The 15,259-nt window shown below is 44.1% G+C and overlaps 2 long non-coding RNA genes across 2 annotated transcripts in view; one reads left to right on the top strand and one right to left on the bottom strand.

Annotated features, from left to right (window-relative positions):
• Positions 1–484, bottom strand: part of LOC144306632 (uncharacterized) — an 18,744-nt gene extending 18,260 nt beyond the window's left edge. Inside the window, exon 1 of the long non-coding RNA XR_013373728.1 lies at positions 407–484. This is a non-coding gene — a long non-coding RNA (uncharacterized LOC144306632). The remainder of the gene's footprint in view (positions 1–406) is intronic.
• LOC144306633 (uncharacterized) overlaps positions 1–15,259 on the top strand; it is a 17,288-nt gene extending 2,029 nt beyond the window's left edge. The window contains exons 2-3 of the long non-coding RNA XR_013373729.1: positions 11,816–11,878; positions 13,974–15,259. This is a non-coding gene — a long non-coding RNA (uncharacterized LOC144306633). The remainder of the gene's footprint in view (positions 1–11,815; positions 11,879–13,973) is intronic.

Raw genomic sequence — 15,259 nt, 5'->3', positions numbered from 1 at the left:
AAGTTTTATTAGAACCCAGCCATGCTCATTTTTTTCTGTGTTGTTTATGGCTGCTTTCATACTACATTGACCAAGCTGAGCAAATGCAACAGAAATGGAAAGGCCAGCAAGACCTGACATATTTTCCACCTGACCCTTTGCAGAAAGAGTTTGCATGCCCTTTATTTATGTGATAAATCTGTTACTTTAATAGCTTGTTGAAATTAAGGGAATACTTTTTTGGCACTAATGCCCTCATAAAGCCCAATGCAGAAGTGGGTGTTGGCAATGCTAAGTTATGGCAGGTGGGTATTTAGATGATTCAGAATATATGCACAGATTATTGTTTCTGGGGTACCTTAGATCACTTCATACTACCAGACACTAGGTGTTTAGCACTAGCATAAAATTAGAGGGAACAACTTACCAGCTAAGGCAAATTCATTTATAGTTGATCAGTTGATCTAATTTGTACATTGATGTCACCTACAGGTGTTTTCTTGGTCTATGTGAAAAATGGGTATTATTCAACAGACTTTATTGAAAATCTATTAGGAAACCAAAGATGAATCAGATACAGTTCTTGACTCAAAGTCACGTGGAGCTAGAATTTAGAGGTCTACTTTATTTCAACACTGGGAATTCAAAGTGTCCCTAACCCTCTGTGAACCAACTTTTCATGGGAATGTCCCATTTTTGGCCAGTGTAAATGACAGCTAGTTTGGCTTGTCTTCCACACTCCTATGTTTCTATTTAAAAACTACAGTTGATCCTTGGATAACATGGGTTTGAACTGCGCAGGTTCATTTATGGGCAGATTTTTTTTGATAAATATAGTACTGTAAATGCACAGTATATAATACATATAACACACAGAATATGTGCTTACTGGCTGTTTATGTGATTGGTAAGGCTTCTGGTCAAGAATAGATTGTTTGTAGTTAAGGTTTTGGGGAGTAAAATTCTATGTGGATTTTGACTATGCCCCAAGCCTCACGTTATCCAAGGTTCAATCGTGCTTCACTGGAGGAAAGTGGTCAAGGAAACAGGTCTTGAGAAAAAGAAGGTATTTTCCTTCTATAGTTTGAAAAGAGGTATTTTGCACACAGTGTCTGAATCTAGAAAGGGCATGTGCCCATCTATCTTTCCAACAAATATCCGCCTAGAGTTTTCTATGGCCAAGTATTTGGCTGGGAGCTAGGGCAACAGTTGGGAACAGGAAGCCATGCTTCCTATGCTTAGATAACATCCAGCCTAGGCCTGCAAAGGCTTTCTGCAAGTGTGGGAAGGTACACCCAAGCACTACGGGATCCTGCAAGAGGGGGAAAGTAAGGTAAATCAGGAGGCAGGAAAGGCATCTTGAAAGAAATCAGATTCGGGTTGAGACTTTAAATATGGTAGGAGTTAGATAAGCCAGCAGGATAGGAGGAACTCTGGAGGCACGATAGAGAGCCTGTGGCTAGGTATATTATTGGAAACTTTTGAGGAAGGAAAAGACGAAGATGTCTGTGGATATGATGATCATATGTCACTGAGATATTTGCAAACTCTTGCCTTTAAGCTTTTTCTTTTCTGGCCTGGGGTCCATGTCAAAGAATTTAGACATCGTCTTTGTGATAGCTCATTGCTTGAGGTCGATTGACATTTGATGCTACATCTTTTTTTTTTTTTTTTAAAGCCAGCACAGGAGGAAGTTATACTTTCCCACCCACCTAGTTTCCACATAATCTCAAAAGTAATAAAACAGACAGACCAGTCTGTATTTGCCAAACTCTCTTATGCTCTGAGCTTGTAATATATTGGCCTCTTTCTCCTTCCCTCAAAGAAGGAAACTTTGCTCTCATATTTCTTTCTGTGAGCAAGACAAATGCACACACACGCGTTTCACAGGAGTTTAAAAATGCTGAATTTCAAGTTCGAGAATGCTCCTTCATGATACTTTCTCTGCTTTCCTCCGTCAGGTCAATTAGATAACAGATGCCCTTGACTGAGAGTGGAAAGGGTACCTTACACTTTGGGAGATTTATTTTAAAGGAAATGCTTTATGAGTGAGGTCTGCTTGGGTGGACTCTACTGAACGTCTGTGTGGGACAAACTGTGCCCAAACTCTTTCCTGGAGCTGGCACGACAAGGTGCTGAAGGCGGGGGGGGGGGGGGGGGGGGGGATTTGCAAACAGATTAACTTAAAAGCACATCTTTAAATGAAGCTTTTGGGAAAGGCCCTCTGACCCCCTTGATCACAGTCCTGATCCAGCTTGCTCTCCATCACGTGGGCGCTCACGTTCGTGATGGGTGCACGTGGAAACTGGGTGCAGAGAGCAGGCTTTCTGTCCCCAACCTGGTTCTCTCAAACTTCCCAAGGCCCCTTGGGCAAGTTATTATATACATTTGGACCTCAGTTTCTCATCTGAAAATGAGGTGTTTGCACCAGATGACCGCTAAAGTCCCCTCTCGCTGGAACATTCTGTGAATGAATCTATTGAACATGTTTAAAATCCCTAGACAGATGGAAATGGAGGTCAGAAGTTTATTTAGTACAACATTTTATGGGGAAACCAGCACACTCACAAAAGCTCTTGTACTTCTTGCTACTGTCATTTATGCCAGTTCAGTGTTCAGCAACACTAATAATTTGATTTGGTTTCATCTTCTGGAAAATTGGGATTGAGGGCAAGCTATGAATGTGGGTGCAACGTCTAACAGGTGACATTCCACGGTTGTGTCCTCCCCACCCCCAAAAGCCCTTATCTGAAAGACCACTGTTCCAGAACACCTGGGGCTTCTTTCCACGAGCATCACGTTATTCTCATTAAGTGCAAGAACCTGCAACAATTATGTAAAAGTGTGCATATGGGGAAAATTCAGCACATTTCACAAGGGAACGGGTATACAAAGCCAGCTTTGAACCTGCAAATGTGGGCTGGCCGACATGCCACAGGTGAGAACGTGCTAGTGAGGGAGTGTCGACAGGCCTGGAGCCATTAATTCATGCATCCTCTGAGACACTTGGGCAATTGTTTGGGGTTTCCGGTGCTTCGAGGGCGGCCTCCTCCTTGGCACGTGTGGGCGCTGCTGGCCAAGAAGGGTCTCTTTTGCTCACTCCTGGTTTCAGGTCTTAAATCTCTTTTTTTACCTTTCTATATTTATCTCCCTTACTATCCTACTTTTCCTTTCTTCTCAGCTACTTTCTCTTTGGTTCCAAGGCAACAGACATGGACAAGTTAGAAAGAGTGGGGGGAAAAAAGATGTGCTAATTTATAGTTGATAGTCACTGATGTAGCCAGCATAATAGAAAACGCAGAAAAACCAGTCAATCCGTGTGTTTCTGTGCCTCTCCTGGGTGCGTGCCTGGGGGGGGGGCGGGGGGGCAACTTCTCTCTGTGATGGGACAAGTGGAAGCCGTGCGCTCCCACCCTGACCGCAGAAGTGCAGGTGCGAACGACCAGGGCTTTGTCTGGGGTACAAATTCCCCTGCCGGTGCCAGGAGCATGTGCCTCTGGTTGCACACACACCCTGCGCACATACAGGGGCACGCATGGAACACGCCCACCACACCTGCATACCTGGCAGCACCGCACCCCAACGACTATGAGCACACACACACACCCCACAGCGCACACAGGCCCACACGTGCACACACTTGAGCACATGCCACACGCATTGCCTCCATTCCCAGTAAGTACACACCTGGTATGCCTGTGCTCCTCCTGCACACCCAGGCACACTCAGGCACACATTGCCTGTGTATACATGGTGGAGGCGCAGAGACCAGGCCCCTGAGGACGGAGGTGATGGAGAGGGGGGGATGAAGGACGCGGACACAGGGCAGCGAGAGGGACATGGGCTGGGGGGGAGGATGTGGTGACGGGGGAGAGAAGGATGCGGGCGGGGGGAGGACGCGGTGACGGGGGAGAGAGGGATGCGGGGGGTGAAGGACGCGGTGACAGGGGAGAGAGGGACGCGGGGCGGGGGGTGAAGGATGCGGTGATGGGGGAGAGAGGGATGCGGGGGGATGAAGGACACGGTGATGGGGGAGAGAGGGACGCGGGCTGGGGGGGAAGGATGCGGGGACGGGGGAGAGAGGGACGCGGGCTGGGGGGGGACGTGGGCTGGGGGGGAAGGACGCGGTGATGGGGGAGAGAGGGACGCGGGCTGGGGGGGAGGTCGCGGTGTCGGGGGAGAGAGGGACGCGGGCTCCCCGGGAGGAAGCCTGACCGCCTCCCGCGGGTGGAGACCGGGAACATGCACGGGACCGTGGTTCCAAGATCTCGACATTTGAAACAAAGCAAAACACGCGTCGCCTGCCGCACCCTCGCATACGCGGAGCCCTTGCACACGCACGGGGCTTTTGCACACACGCAGGCGCTCTGGCACACGCAGGGCCTCGCACACGCGGGCGGGAGGCCCCAGGGTCGGGGTCGGGCGGGCCGGGAGCAGCCGCGAGGACCCCCCCACCCGGCCGAGCCCGCCGCGCCCCGTGGCTCCGGGCCCCCGGGGAGGCAGGGGCGCCGAGGCGGGCAGCGGCGGTCGTTCCCCCCCCCCGCCCCGGGTCCCCGCGGAGCGCTCGCCGGTCCCCGGTCCCCGGAGCACGTGTGCTCGTGCGCTCTGCGGCGGGTCCGGCCCTGCTCCGGGGCCGCACACGGGCCGCAGCAAGGTCCCCCAGGACAGCGCTGGACACGCTCGTCGGCTGGAGGGGCGCCCCGGTGCCGCGGCCGACCCCAGCGCCCGCCGGTGGCTCCGGTGCGCGCCTCTCCGCGGGGCGGCCCTGGCGCGGGCTCAGGGGGCTCAGGGGGCTCAGGGGGCTCAGGGGGCGCGCACCCCTCCCGGGGACTCGGCCTGCTTCAGGTGCCCGCAGGGTCCTGCTGGAGCTGCTCGCGGCCCTGTGGCCCAGGGCACACCCCTAAGTCATTCGTGAGCCTCGGTTCTGCAGCGTGGCCCCCAGCGAGGCTCCTGGGATGCCCCAAGACATAGGAGGGACGGAAGGAAGGAAAGAGGGAAAGGAGGAGGTAGTGAGGGTGAGAAAGAAGGAACGAGGGCGGCGAGAACAGGAGGGAGGACGGCAGGAAGATGTGATTTCCAGAACTGGGCTTATGGGTCCTGTATTAGAGTTGTCCCTGGGGGTGTTCAACAATGCCCTGGTGAGGAAGGCCTCCTGTGTTTTATTTACTAATTTACCTTAAGGATTGTATTTATTCGAGAAAGAGTGAGGGAGGGTGAGAGCTCAAGAAGGGGAGGGGGCCCAGGGAGAAGCAGGCTCCCCACCGAGCAGGGAGCCCAACCTGGGGCTCCATTCCAGGGCCCTGGGGTCATGACCTGAGCTGAAAGCAGATGCTTATCCAACTGAGCCCCCCCCCCCCCCCCCCCCCCCCCCCCCCGCCCAGGCCTCTTTTAAATGCACATAATCCAAGGGGTCTTAACACATTGAGGCAACGAGTTCCTCGAATATTTCGCTTTACAACAGTGGTACCTAAGACAATTGTGTAAGGTTTCCCGCTCCTTCTTGTGATACTTATCCAGCACCTGCCATATGCTAGAAGCAGCATGTACCTCTGGGGAGGGTACACCTTCATAAAGTTTTTGGGCTTGTGAGCTGCTGAAAAGTGGGCAAAGTTATGAAAAAGAAATATAAAGGCATCCTGGCTCTTAGTGGATTTTTGTAAACAGGTACAAACTACCAGCAATTTAATAGACTCTGCATCTACCAATACAAAAAGAATTGGTATCACCAAGACATACAAAATTTCATATAAAAACAATAAATGGTCAATGATAGAATTATCATTGTTTATTAAAATAAATTATTGATGACTATTATGCTGATAACTAAAAACAAATGATAGATGTAAATTCATCATTTCATTTCCTTAGTTACCTTCTGAGGTAGTAAACTCATTTGGCAAGTGACCCATCACAAAGCTATTTCCTTTTTTTTTAAATTTTTTTAAAAGATTTTATTTATTTATTCATGAGAGACACACACACACAGAGAGAGAGAGAGAGAGAGAGAGAGAGAGGCAGGGACACAGGCAGAGGGAGAAGCAGGCTCCATGCAGGGAGCCTGATGTGGGACTTGATCCTGGGTCCCCAGGACCACACCCTGGGCTGCAGGCAGCGCTAAACCCCTGTGCCACCGGGGCTGCCCAAAGCATTTCATTTTTTTTTAATTTTATTCATTTATTCATGAGAGACACACAGAGAGGGGCAAAGACACAGGCAGAGGGAGAAGCAGGCTCCATGCAGGGAGCCTGACATGGGATTTGATCCCAGGCCTCCAGGATCCCACCCCGGGCTCAAGGCAGCGCTAATCCGCTGAGCCACCCAGCCTGCCCACAAAGCTATTTCCAATGAGAAGCATCTACGATGGAACCTGCAGCCTTGTGAAATCAGCTTACACAATTTGTGTGTGTAGCGGAATTACAGCTTTTCCTACTACATTTTCTCAATGCCAAACTGTGTTTTTGACATGTGACATTCAGGTACGCATTCATAGAGCCCACTGGGCGCAAAGTGTCCAAGCCCATCCTATTCCTCTTCGTTGACATACATCATTGTAGCGACGTTAATTTGCATTATTTGAGATAACTGCAGGCAATCTTAATCTAACTTTCTGCCTCAGGACATGCACTGGAGGTGGACTTTAGGAACCAAGGCAGGAATGCGTCTTGAGGACTCAGTTGCATGTCCGTAGTGTTCCCTGAACAAAAAACCAAAAAGCTGCCTCATGCAACTAACTCCTAACTAAATTATTATGAGTTGTGGGGGAAAAATGGATTGATGTGAATTTGCTTATATCGTTATAAATATAAAGAAAGTATATTCATGGAGAGGACAAAGTGTCGACCTCTCTGCCCTGCCCTAACTGCACCAGGTGATGTAAAAAATACATCTATGTTTAAATGTTTACAAACTTTACTTATTTGGCAGTCTTCTCTTGCACAACCTCATTAAAAACAAGGGAAGAAGCATTTCACCGAGTGGTCAAGTTATGCAAACATGTAGTCACTCTTGTAAAATCCAACATACGAATCAAGTAGAAAAGTGACTGCCATAGTGGTGAGACCCCTTGTCCCAGCCTCCTGACTGTATAGACTTGAGCTAGTCACCTCCTGTGGAAATTTCCATTTCCTTATCTATACACTAATCTATCAATCAGTCAAGCAATAAAATATAAATGAAATAATCTATAAGAAACAGGCCCTATCTACCTCACAGGGTGGTTGTGAAGACCAAATGAATAGCTTACGAGTTAGTTAATATCCTGCTTTGTTCCAAAAAAATAAAAAGAAGGATGTAAACCACTGACTCAGAATGTGGGAGTGCTTTGAAACTCTAGCTCACTACAGATATGGTAAACATTCTTACCGATCCAGCCAGTGAAAGGGCACGATTCTCAACAAGACCAGGATTTAATATGTAGAATTTAGATACCGGAGAAAAACACACGGTTACAAGCAGTTTCCAGTTCTGCTCGCCTTCCAGGTCATTCTCCCAGTACGCCAGCAACTCACAGTAGAATAGTCTGCAGCTTAGACGCCAGGAGGGTTTTAGGATTTAGGCTCTTTAGGAAGAGCCACAGGACGCCCAACAGGCTATTCACCCAGTACTCTGTGCCTATACCGTGGTAGTTTATCAATGAATTGATTGTGATGTTTGCTTCATGTCTGTCTCCCCCATTGGACTATGGGAGTCACGAAGGCCGGGTCTGTGTCTGTTTGGCTCACCGTGGTGGCTCTAGAGCCTACTGTGTCTGGCGCATAGTATGCCCTTAAGCATGCTACTTGAATAAAGGAATAAATGAAGGAGTGACCGTGCGAATCTGTCCTCTTGTCCTTCTTAATTAGCAATGCTAGGGTAAGGCAGGCAGGCAGGCTCCATCAAGGAAAAACTAACTATGGTCAAAGGGAGGGAGCAGTAGGCCCAGAAAAGTGCCCAGGCAAGTAGAAAGAGCTCCCTGTCTCTATGCATATGCTTCTCCTGGCCAAGTGCCCTTCCTGCACTCTGGGTAATGTACATATGTTCTGGCCATGCTCTGTTGAACTCAAATTATAGTATTTTGTTCCCCTCTCCAAACACAGAGCCAATATGAATGGCTTTCCCAATAGCTTTAGTCAGTGGAAAGACTGAGCAATGTAACCCAGCCTGTGGCCAGCGAAACTTCAGGACAAGCAAATCAAATAGATAAAGCCCAGATTTTGTCTACATGGCAAAAATACCTGAGGATATATATATCCTACATGTACGTATATGTCTCCATCTGTGAATGGTTCCGTTGTGTTAAAGAATCAGTAAGGAAATAGCTGGTGGAGTATATAGGGTTCACACACACACATGGAATATATAGGGTTCACACACACACACACACACATACACACTCGCATACACACAGAATCAAAGAGTGGTGACTGGATCCCCTGGATGTATGATTAATATATGAATTACACATCACCCTTGATTTAGAAAATTATGAATATGGAATGTGAAGAAGCTGAGCTGGGGAAGGGACTATCATGATGGTATTTCTCTTTGGGTAGGAAAAAGCTCCTAATTTCACTACATTTTTTAAGCATCAACAATATTGAGTAATTATGCATAAATAGCTATGTCTATCTAATTTTGGTAGAAAACATTTCCTCCAAAGTGAAGTCGAAGTTAATATTAAAATGTTTTGAATAAGGAACTCATTCTTTGGACACTCTACACTTTCCAAAACCAAGATAAAAATGTCACTAAGGAAAATAATCCAATTGGATGAGTAAAGTGGCCGCTACCTAATTATTACCGATCCTTTCAGAAGGCACATTTAATCTTGAGATGATTATTTCAAATTTGACATCTGATTCTTTGTTGAAGTCATAGGCTTAGTGCCTGCTATTCCCTACTATGCTTTCTTTTAGAAATAAAAACACTAATTCTCTGAAGGAGTACCCTGTATTGAAATTAAGCAGGCATAAGGAACCCAGGAGTTACCGTCTTTGATCAGAGCACAGAATATTGCTTTATGCTAAAATGAGAAGTTTAAGATGTCTTTACTTATGTGAATTAAGAAATGAGGGCTGTGTTGAATATCATAACGTAAATAAAAGACATTCTTGGATCATACTAGGAATGCCTTGTTGCAGGCAAATGTCAAGTGCCGGAAAAATGAAGATAGATTGAACGGTCCAGGAAATGAGCCAGCACAGGGCTGATGAAGGACAAAGCTAGCCACCCTAATTTGATCCTGGACGACTTCTCCCTAACATCCTCCCCACCCTTCCCCCATCCTGGTGCTATAAGAGAGAGACGTAGTTTAACATGTGGCCAGTCTCCTATTTAGTTCCTGGCTTCCTAAATTTTGTCCCCCCACCCCCACCCACCCACAAAACCATTATCCCAATTACTGCTGTCTGTCCTGACTAGTCAGGGGTAGATAATTGAGGCTGCGTAGAAACCTTTCTCTCTTGCATCCTACTCAAACATCTATCCACACGACAGGGCAGCAACGTCTTATTACATAGAGTGGAATGTTGGGAAACCAGGTACTGGTCGTCAAGACAGCCCTGTCTAGGAAGTGACTAGCAGCCCAAGTCTGAATTACTGTTGGCAAACTTTGCAAGGCTGTTCTGTTCCAGGAATAGGGAGATGATGACCATGAAACTTGGAAAAATTGGTTTGGGGCAAATGATATGATACATGATACATTTTCCTGCTATGGAGAATGGCATGAACAGAGGAGGGAAAGGTAATCCAAGTGGTCTTTGGTTAAGAATGTGTTAGGCTCTGCAAGTCTGCGAAGGTATGTGCCCAGGGTCTGAAATTCACATGCACAGGGCAGATGTTTCAATTTCTGTATTCATTTCAGGAATGTGAGATCGAAAACAAAACTGCTTAGGAATTATCTGTGCGATTTTATGGTAGGAGTACTTACTGTGCTGTGACATTTTATGGGAAGAAATTTTTAAAAATACACGAATGTGAAACTTAAAGAATCCTAAATGTCTTTTGCCCCAAGAGAACAATTTCTTTGGTTTTTATCGTCATTATTATAATTCTCTTGTAGTTTTGGCAGTTGGCAATGTGAACTCCTGGATAAAGAGGTTTCAGTTTAAAATTACAAAATATCTCAGAGTAGTAATTCCACACCCATCTAGCCCACACTCCGTCCATCTATTTCCAACCAGGAGACTTGCGTGGGCCAGCTTTTTTGGATCAGTTTTCAATAGTATTGTTAAGTTGTCCAGAGTCCATCAAAATGCTTTTCAAACACAATGGTCGCTGCCTCATTATCAGTTGCTGGATGCCGTCAACTCCGGTCTCATGCAGGACTCTGACATGAAATAGAATTTATATATCCTTGATGAATAAATCCCTTTTTCCCCCCACTAGTCCCTATTTTTTTTCAAATAAAAGGCTTATTTTTTTAATGTATTTATATTACAACCAGTTCTCCAGTATGACTCCTGTTTGTTTGTAATGATATGGTCAGTATGGTTTCTGTTCATTCCTGACTTTCAAAGAACTCAACTGTGCAAATACCAGGTCATCTGCTGATTAGCCAGACAGGCTATGTGCTAATCCTTCTGTTCTCTGAAGAGGGCAAGCACAGATTTCACCTTCTGAAACATGTAGCGCATAGATGCAATTTTGAAATGAGATTCCAATAGAAATAAATATTAATGTTCTTTCCTCTTTTGTGTATGTTTGAACATTTTCACATTGAAAGGTTTAAAAATGTCTTGACATCTCACATGTCATCGATCCTCATTATTTGCTACTGAATTTGTGAATTCACCTGCTTGGTAAAATTTATTTGTAACCCTCAGATCAACACATTCAGGGCTTTGTGGTCATTCGTAGACATGCACAGAACATCAAAAAATTTGAGTCAACTGATGGACATGGTCCAAGGTGAGGTTGAGCAAGATGACGCTCTGACGCCTTGGTTCAGCTCATGCTATAAATAAGTGTCATTTTCATGGTCTATTTAGTGCCCCAGTTTCTGCATTTTTGTGCATTTTATTGGTGATTTTGCTATTTAAAGTGATCCCCAAGCAGAGTGCAAGAAAGCTGTGATGTGCCTCAGGGAGAAAACACGTGTTGTAGAGGCATTTCATTCAGGCGTGAATTCTAATGCTCTCAAGATGAGTTCAATGACAAGGACCAACATTACATTATTAAAGAAGGTGTCTTTAAACAACAATGCACATGAAAGGTCATGTGTTGATCTGCTGATAAAAAGGTGACCAGAAGCTCGAAGGAACGAACGGATCTTGGATTGCCCCTGGGAGCATTGGTTCAATATTGGCTAATTCTGCAAATAAAGAGACTCAATTGTATTTGCATATAAATGGAACTCATCTGCATCTAGGCCCAGTTGGTTAAGCATCTGACTCTTGCTTTCAGCTCAGGTTATGACCTCAGGATTGGGTGATTGAGTCCAGCTCTGTGCTGGGTGTGGAGCCTGCTTAAGGGTCTCTTTCTCCCTCTCCTCTGCTCCTTCAGGGCAGTGCTCTCTTTCTTTCTCAAAAAAAAAAAAAAAAAAAAAAAAAAAAAAAGAGAGAGAGAGAGAGAGAAGAAAAAAGAAAACCACACTGAAATGTTTGGCTGTGTTGCAAGCCAGGCCCCTAATGGTCTCACTTGCTATTTACTTGATTCGTTGTAGATATTACCTGATTCTATTCCTCAGAACAGACTCTTATCTGTGATGTTATCAAAATATTATTATTATCATTTTATTTTAATTATAACCTTCTTTCTGTTTGATAATTGCCTTGTAAACTCCCCAGTAAAGAGGTTCTGTTTAAAATTATGATTTCAGAAAAAGCTGGCAGACATATCCTCATTGTTCTTTTCTCAGCATTTCAGTGTCCAATAGACTGCACCATCTAGAAGATCAGGGAACTTGAGTCCTCCTGCACTGGTAAGATCTTATTTATCCCCTAGACCTGACGTGGCACTTGGCACCTAGTAGGTGCCCGATGGGGTGAATGGAGTTCTAATTAAATGTAGAGTTATAACATGTATTAATTTTAAAAACCTTACAAAATAAGTAGTGACTTACATTTAATGCAACAGCTGGGAAATGGTGCCCTTAGGGCAGAAGCTGTCTTAGATGTTTAGAGACTTGGTATTGGTTACAGAACCTATAAAAGGCACAAAAATTTTACCATAAATGTCTATAAAACACACATATTTCTTGTGATAAATAATAGAGCTTATGTATTTTACTGGTTTGGCAACTGACATCAATAACTGTCAATAAACAACTGAGATAAACTTTATTAGTTAGACACAGAATAGTGAAATATTGCCCAGGGGACAGAAAAGCAAATTTAAATGATGACATCCTGGCTTGGGAATGATTTCACAATTAAGGTAACTTCTATCAAGAGGGCAATATTTTCCAGCTGTTCTCTGCAACCTTTACCATTTACATTATATGCTTTATTTTTGTGGAGTAATGGAGGCAATTCGTTCTAAGTATTATAGTTTGTTCTGCATTTGGGCTTCTTAAGAACTGATTTTTTTAAATCCAGGCGGTTGAACAGGATATAAATGTAATTTTAATAATAGGAACTGAAAATTTAATAATATGGTATTAATCTTTAAGTATAAGTGAATAATACTAGTCCTCACTCACTTTACTTCCTACATAATTCTGGCCTATTAATGGAATTTGTATTCAAGGGAATGCTTTATTGCAAGATTTTTGTTTTTAAGTAAAGAAGTTTTCAACAGAAATGCAAATGAAAAAATAGAGATAAATGTTATGATACCTATATGGATTGATGGAGATATTTATATGAATACATGTATGATTAAATTGTTCAAAATATCCAGAAAAAAACAAAAAACAAAAAACAGAGAAGCAAAGGTGGTTTTTACTTGGAGCCTTTCCTCATTTCTTCAACTACTTGAGGCATTTATCTATCTATCTGCCATATATGTATATATATATGCCATATATATGTGTGTATATATATGTCATATATATGTATGTATGTATGCCATATATATATGTTAAAAGAACATGTTTGAAAAACTAAAAAGCATTTGCAAAATGTAAAAAGTAAAGTGAAACAGAAGCTCTCCCCACCAAACAGAAGTCAGACAGATGCTAGTCTTGCATACGAGCATAGTAACTGAGGGTTTGGGTTCATACCTGTGCTAATGTTGCTGAAGAGATGTTATACAATGGGTTAAATTAATTCTTTAAAAAATAGTGATGATAGTTTCCTCATGTTTTGTGGCACATTGATGGAAATATGGCTGATTTATGGCAATAAAAAGCACTATTAGTTATTTTATAGTCTGAGTCACAGAATCTTCACTGGAATGAAGAAGAACAAAATGTAATAAATGAACAGAGATGTTTGATCCATTAAAATGAGAAAATATACTTATTATACCTATATATATATATATTTAAATATTTTTTTGCTTAAAAGTTCTTTTCTTGGGACACCTTGATAGCTCAGTTGGTTAAGTGGTTGACTCTTGATTTCAGTTCAGATCATGATCTTGGTGTCCTGGATCCAAGCCCTGCATTGGGCTCCAAGCTCTCTGGGCCATCTGCTTGAGATTCTCTCTCTCTCTCCCTCTCCCTCTGCCCCTCTTCCTGTTCCTGCAATCTCTGTCTCTCTAAAAAAAAAAAAAAAATCTTTAAAACAAAACAAAAAAATAACTCCTTTTCTTTTATTTGGCCTTTCTGATCCTTTTTACATTTCTCCCTTTCTCTGGGCATACTGCCTTATGCCATCTGGGTCACTATCCGATATGTTTTCACTGACAGCCGTGCAACAAACTTCAGCCCTGACCAATCTGGGATGCAAAGAAAATCAGTTTTCTTTTCGTTGTTTGCATTTTGGAAATTAAACAGAAATAAACCCCAGTCTCGCTCTTCCGCTGGCCCAAACGAATTACTTTTTTTTGTTTTTTTGGAGTTCTTTCAGCAATGAGGAACGAAAGATTAAAGAAATGGGATATTCTTTTAAAAATTCTTTTTTTTTCCGTAGACACACCTTATATAACAGGCTATGTCCCTGGAACCCGCTGGTCTTGGGGCTGTGGGCACAGTGACTATTTCTTGGCGGAGAACAGATTTCAAGCAGGAACTTGCTCTGTAGTCACCCAACAGGGTCCAGAATCTTGCCTGCTCACAGGTGATGGGTTTTTGTGCCACTAGCTTCTGGAAGGCCAAGAGGAAGTACACACAGTATTTTTATTATAGGACTGTCCTTAAAACATAGCCCGAGGAGCCTGTGGTTTGAATTATAGAGTGTCTCAGGAGAACTTCTGGCATCTGGTTTGACAATCATCTTTTTAAAAAATGTAGTCTTTTGTGAGCTTGTGACCCAAAATGATATGGTAAAACTAATGCTGGAGACTCACAGTGGCTTAAGTTGCAATAGTTATGCAACTAAGAGGAGAGAATAAAGGAGTTTGGACACTGGATGGAATTTAATAAAATTTAGTAGAAAATGGAAGCCCCATCTATTGTCTACCGCATAATTCCCAGAACCTGCGAAGATGACCTTATTTGGAAAAAGGGGCTTTGCAGATGTAATTTGAGCTAAGGGTAAGGGTCTCAAGATGTGGAGATCATCCTGGATTATCTGGTAAATCCTAAATCCAAGACAAGTGTCCTCATAAGAGACAGACAAGGGGGATCCCTGGGTGGCGCAGCGGTTTAGCGCCTGCCTTTGGCCCAGGGTGCTATCCTGGAGACCCGGGATCAAATCCCACGTCGGGCTCCCAGTGCATGGAGCCTGCTTCTCCCTCTGCCTGTGTCTCTGCCTCTCTCTCTCTCTCTCTGTGTGACTATCATAAATAAATTAAAAAAAAAAAAAGAGACAGACAAAAGAAGAGGAAGCCATACAGCTGTGAAGGCAGAGATTGGAGGATGCAGCCACAAGCCCAGGAGCACCAGGAGCCGTCAGGAGCTAGAAAGGACAAGGAACGCATTCCCTCCTAGAGCTTCTGGAGACAGCTTGGCCCTGTTGAAATCTTGGATTTGGACTTCAGGCCCCCAGAACTGTGAGTGAATATATTTCTGTTATTTTAAGCCACACAAGTTGGGATGATTTGTTGTGAAAGGTGCGGGAAACTAATTACCTGTCTGTCTCCTCGTAATATCCTCCCTGTATTCCTGGTTTTGCCAGTTTGTTCTTACCTCTTAATTGTATATATTTAATTATCCCATGAACTGTCAAAATTGTCTACCTATTAACCGGAAAAAAAAATCATACATCCTAACTACGCTCAATTTGAAGCAACATTTGATTTCTGTACTCACATATGT

This window comes from Canis aureus, chromosome 37 (genome assembly GCF_053574225.1).
Source record: "Canis aureus isolate CA01 chromosome 37, VMU_Caureus_v.1.0, whole genome shotgun sequence".
Taxonomy (NCBI): domain Eukaryota; kingdom Metazoa; phylum Chordata; class Mammalia; order Carnivora; family Canidae; genus Canis; species Canis aureus.
This window is presented reverse-complemented; position numbering and strand designations above follow the sequence as displayed.